A 6,000-nucleotide genomic window follows, 5' to 3' on the forward strand; every position below is an offset into this window, starting at 1 on the left:
TGTCTACCTTAGCACCGAAGAAGATCCCTCCATGGCCTTTGCCACAGACTTGGGAATGCCCTTCAAAATGGCCGCTCGGAACACTTGCGAATGCAAAGTGGAAGCCGTAGGGACGTATCCTGTTTTCAGAGTGTAATCAGTGAGAGCCAGATCAACAAAAAGCCGCGGCCTCCTCATCTGCTTTGGGAGTGAGCATCAGATCTGGAATGACACACTCAGGGAGAAAAACTAAGGTTAAATAATTTTCTCGCCTAAGAGCCTAATTATCAGGGAGGAAAAAAAATAAATAAAAACGAAACTTAACAATACTGCCTGCAGCAAATTGTCAACCCCACACACTCACATCAGTGGGAGAGAAATGTCCATAAAGCATGTGCCTGCAAGATTTGGGCTTCGAGCCACAGGCCGATGAGAGGGCAAAAGCTGGACCTTTGGAAGATTCTTCGGGGTCTTTCAGAACCTCTGGTTCGGTCCATAACGGGAGTCAGGGTGGGCACCTGAAAGACTCCGGACATGACACTTTAATTCTGCCACTTGATTCTGTAACTGAGCAATATACAACCTGTTTTTCCACTTCCTCATTCGAAAGGCGTGTCCCCAGCGCCATTACCACAACTTTCTTATCTTTCTCACCCTCCCTTTTGAAGATAACCCGTTAATCTTTTCCTTTTTCTTCTTTAGAGCCACCGCTCCTCCAACACAAGCTTTTTTTTCCCCGTTTCTCTCATTAATATCACCAAACACGCAGTTAAAACATTGTAGGAAACCATCCATTCTCGCAACACTTCTCATCCAGTTATTCAACAACTCCCCCTTCCAACTTTTTCAGGCACACCTCACACACATTTTTTACCTGTTCTCTTTCATCAATGACACGGCGGTTGAGACAATGAAGAAAACCATCCCCCCTCACAACTTAATTTTTGTTCTCTATTTTGACGTCTTTATGTGGTACCACAGTTTAATAGGCTTTTTATTTATTCAATATTCCCCCCCAAAAATAAAATAACAATAACAAACAAACATGTAATTTCTCAGTAAAACAAGGATTTATGATTTCTAGGATTCCATAACGGAACGAAACTACCTTGGGGTTTACTCAAATAAATATGTCCGAGCCTCGATCTCTCAGTAAAAAACAAGGATTTATGATTTCTAGGATTCCATAACGGAACGAAACTACCTTGGGGTTTACTCAGATTCCATCAAAACCGCTCGAACGTCTTATACTCTTATTTCTCTTCACTCAGTTGCACACAATTCATCATAACGTTACTTCCGTATACAAGGACTTGGGTTTCTAGGATTCTAAAATAGAACGAAACCACCTTGTATATTTAATTTCTTAGTAAAATCCAAAACCAAGGACTTTGTGTTTCTGAGATTCCGTAATGGAACGAAACAAACTTGTATTTTATACTTTACTAATACCTGTTCACTCAGATCTCATGTACAATTTAGTCACAATTTAGATGACGTGAAAACAGGTCTCAGAGTTTACAACAGCAGAAATTCACTACGAGGATTAGTGTCCTCTTACCTTACAATTAATTTGGCGCCAGAAGTTTTGTCTGTTGATAAACCCTAGATAGATAGATAGATAGATAGAAAGATATAGATATTCATTCTCCAAGTACATATGATTGTTTTTGGGGGAATATAGAACAAAAAGTAATGATTTAAAGAGGATGCAATAATGTTTAGTGTATGTGTATGTGTGCTTGTGTAGTGTTTACAGTGTATAAGTTGTTGTATTGTGTACTAATGTGTGAAGATTACATCACAAACTTTATTGCACTTAAAAGGAAGAATGTATATTTGTTTATTTTGTTTCCTCAGGTTTTGGTGTGAGGCTGGCACACACACGTACGCACGCACACAGACACACGCCCGCAAACACGTTTCACACCTGTTACATTAAGGGCTCCGTAATGACATGAGTGCAATCAAAGGTGTGAAACAAACAGGTGTCATGATGCAAGCATTGCACCTAGTGAACAAGTCCAAGGTAGCACTCGTCATTAATGATTCCCCAATCTACCACCTACGTAAATGATGCATTCAACTTTAAACAAACACACACATCATTTTACTGCTAATTAAAAATTAGTTGAATTTTGTATTTTTATGTGACGTGTGACATTAAAGAACAGTAAAGCAATTTCAAATACACATCTACTGCTTAAACTACTATATACTTGCCTTACAACATAAATTGTGAACATTTAAAAATTATAATCAAATTAATTTAATTGAACTTATTTTCAAATTAAATTTAAGTCAATAATTCTGATTCTGAACAAATACTGTATTTTTAAGTGTATAAGTTAGAGCAACGTAAAAATCTCAGAACCATCCTTACAAGACGGACGTGCATGGACAGAAGGAGTTTTTATTTTTTATATTATTATTATTATTATTGATAAACATGAAGACGGGAAATGTGACTTTTGTAATAATGTGGAATCAAAAAAATAATAATTAAAATAGGAGAATGAGAGGAGTACTTTAAACAAAAGCATAATGGCTAGAAGAGTGGTGTTTAATATAAGAACATTTAAAACCAGACAAGCAGATGGTATACAATCATTAGATATTTAAATTTCTGAGAACAACAAGAATTTACATTTTGCGACATGTTATCTGATTTGAGCCCAAAAGCTTTGTCAGGGCAAATAAGCTCCACATTGAAATATGACTTGCTGGTCAGATATTAAAGCAACTGATTTTAAACTAAATTCTTAGTTATGTGCTATATATCAATAATAATAATAATAGTTATTATAATTATAATACTCTAACAAACATGGAATTAATAAAAAAGGTGAATGAAAACAATTACTACTACCAGAAACAATTAACATCTAACATTAACAATAAAAATATAATAATGTAGCCACAAGGAGGCATAAGCCAGTGTCTTGTGCCAGTCCCAAGCCCGGATAAATACAGAGGGTTGTGTCAGGAAGGGCATCCGACGTAAGAACTTTGGCCAAATCAAACATGCAAATCAAATATATGACTTCCATACCGGATCAGTCGAGGCCCAGGTAAACAACGACCGCCATCGGTGCTGTTGACCTACAGGGTGCCGGTGGAAACTGGACTAGTGTTGGTTGAAGAAGGAGAGGAGGAAGGTGTGTTCGTAGGAGGAAAGAGAAGAGGAACACCAAGAGTCTAGGACTGAGAGTAGGGACTTTGAATGTTGGAACTATGACAGGAAAAGGTAGAGAGCTGGTTGACATGATGCAGAGGAGGAAGGTGGACATATTGTGTGTTCAGGAAACCAGGTGGAAAGGGAGCCAAACTAGAAGCAGGGTTCAAGTTATTCTATCATGTGTAGATAGGAAGAGAAATGGAGTAGGAGTTATAGTGAAGAAGGAGTTTGTTAGGAACGTCCTGGAGTTAAAAAGTGTGTCAAATAGTGTTGAGCCTGAAGCTAGGAATCGAAGGTGTGATGATCAATATCGTTAGTGGGTATGCGCCATAGAGGCAGGATGTGAGCTGGAGGAGAAGGAAAACTTTCGGTTGGACCTTGATGAAATGATGCAGAGCATCCCTAGAAGTGAAAGAGTTGCCATTGGTGAAGATTTCAATGGACACGTTGGTGCAGGAAACAGAGGTGATGGGCAAGTTTGGTATCCAGGAGAGACGCAGAAGGACAGATGGTGGTTGACTTTTCAAAAATAATGGAAATGGCTGTGCTGAATACTTTCTTCCAGAAGAGGCAGGGACATAGGGTGACCTACAAGAGTGGAGTTAGGAGTACACAGGTAGACTACATCTTGTGTAGACGGTGTCATCTGAAGGAGATCAGCGACTGCAAAGTAGTGGTAGGTGAGAGTGTACCCAGACAGCATAGGATGGTAGTGTGTAGGATGACTCTGGTGGTGAGGAAGACAAAGACGGCAAAGACAGAGCAGAGGACAAAATGGTGGAAGCTGAAAAAGGAAGAGTGCTGTATGACTTTTAGGAAGGAGTTGAGACAGGCCCTGGATGGTCAGGAGGTGCTTCCAGATGACTGGCCAACTACAGCAAATTTGATCAGGGATACAGGTAGGACAGTCCTTGGTGTGTCATCTGGGAGGAAAGGTGATAAGGAGACTTGGTGGTGGAATGAGGAGGTGCAGAAGTGGATCCAGAGAAAGAGGTTAGCTAAGAAGAAGTGGGACACTGAGAAGAATGAAGAAAGTAGACAGGAGTATAGGGAAATGAAGCGTAGGGTGAATGTAGAAATGGCAAAGGCCAAACAAGGGGCTTACGGTGACTTGTATGCTAGGTTGGATAGTAAGGAGGGAGAGGCTGATCTATACAGGTTGGCAAGGAAAAGAGACGGCAAGGATGTGCAACAGGTTAGGGTAATAAAGGATAGGGATGGAAGTGTGTTGATAGATGCCAGTAGTGTGATGGGAAGATGGAAAGAGTACTTTGAAGAGTTGATGAATGAGGAAAATGAGAGAGAATGAAGAGTAGAAGAGGTGACTGTTGTGGACCAGGAAGTAGCAAAGATTAGTAAGGATAAAGTGAGAAGGGCACGAAGGAGGATGAAGTGTTGAAAGGCACTAGGTCCTGATGATATACCTGTGGAGGTATGGAAGTGTCTAGGAGAGGTAGAATTTCTGACTGGGTTGTTCAACAGGATCTTAAATAGTGAGAAGATGCCTGAGGAATGGAGGAGAAGAGTGCTGGTACCCATTTTTAAGAACAAGGGAGACGTGCAGAGTTGTGGCAACTACAAAGGAATAAAGCTAATGAGCCACACAATGAAGCTATGGGAAAGAGTTCCACAGATGCAGTATTTGCTTTGAGGATGTTGATAGAGAAGTACAGAGAAGGTCAGAAGGAGCTGCATTGTGTCTTCGTAGATCTGGAGAAAGCTTACGACAGAGTGCCCAGAGAGGAATTGTGGCTTTGTATGATGGAGTTGGAGTAGCAGAGAAGTATGTTCAAGTGGTGCAGGATATGTATGAGGACTGTACAACAGTGGAGGTGTGTTGTAGGTGTGACGGAGGAGTTCAAAGTGGAGGTGGGACTACATCAGGGATCAGCTCTGAGCCCTTCTTGTTTGCTATGGTAATGGACAGGATGACAGATGAGGTTAGACAGGAATCTCCATGGACTATGATGTTTGCTGATGACATTGTGATCTGTAGTGAGAGAAGGGAACAGGTGGAGGAGAAACTAGAGGCGTGGAGGTTTCCCCTGGAAAGGTTAGTCGTAGCAAGACGGAGTATCTGTGTGTAAATGGGAGGGACTAAAGTGGAAGAGTGAAATTACAGCGAGAAGAGACCAAGAAGGTGGAGGAGTTAAAGTATTTAGGGTCAACAGTCCAGAGCAATGGAGAGTGCGGAAAATAAGTGATGAAGCGTGTGCAGGCAGGCTGGAACGGGTGGAGAAAAGTGTCAGGTGTGATGTGTGATAGAAGAGTTTCAGCTAAAATGAAAGGAAAGGTTTATCAAACTGTGGTGAGACCAGCGATGTTGTTTGGTCTGGAGACAGTGCCACTGAGGAAAAGACAGGAGGCAGAGCTGGAGGTGGCAGAGATGAAGATGCTGAGGTTCTCTTTGGGAGTGACCAGGATGGATAGAATCAGGAATGAGTACATCAGAGGGACAGCACATGTTAGAGGCTTTGGAGATAAAGTCAGAGAGGCCAAACTGAGATGGTTTGGACATGTCCAGAGGAGACATAGTGAGTATATTGGCAGAAGGATGCTGAGTTTCCAAATGCCAGGCAGAAGGTCTAGCGGAAGACTAAAGAGGAGGTTTATGGATGTTAAAGAGGAGAAGTTAAAGAGGACATGAAGGTAGTGAAGGTAGGTGTGAGAGCAGAGGATGCAGAAGACAGGGTTAGATGGAGGCAACTGATTTTCTGTGGCGACCCCTGAAGGGAAAAGCCGAAACGAAAAGAAGAAGAAGATTAACAATAAAAATATAATCTTACTTCGTACTACAGTAGCATTAGAAAGCTTGACACCCAGTGTTGGGAAAGATATTTAAA

Source organism: Leptonotus elevatus, chromosome 12, assembly GCF_054856555.1.
Source record: "Leptonotus elevatus isolate MCC_2025b chromosome 12, RoL_Lele_1.0, whole genome shotgun sequence".
Taxonomy (NCBI): domain Eukaryota; kingdom Metazoa; phylum Chordata; class Actinopteri; order Syngnathiformes; family Syngnathidae; genus Leptonotus; species Leptonotus elevatus.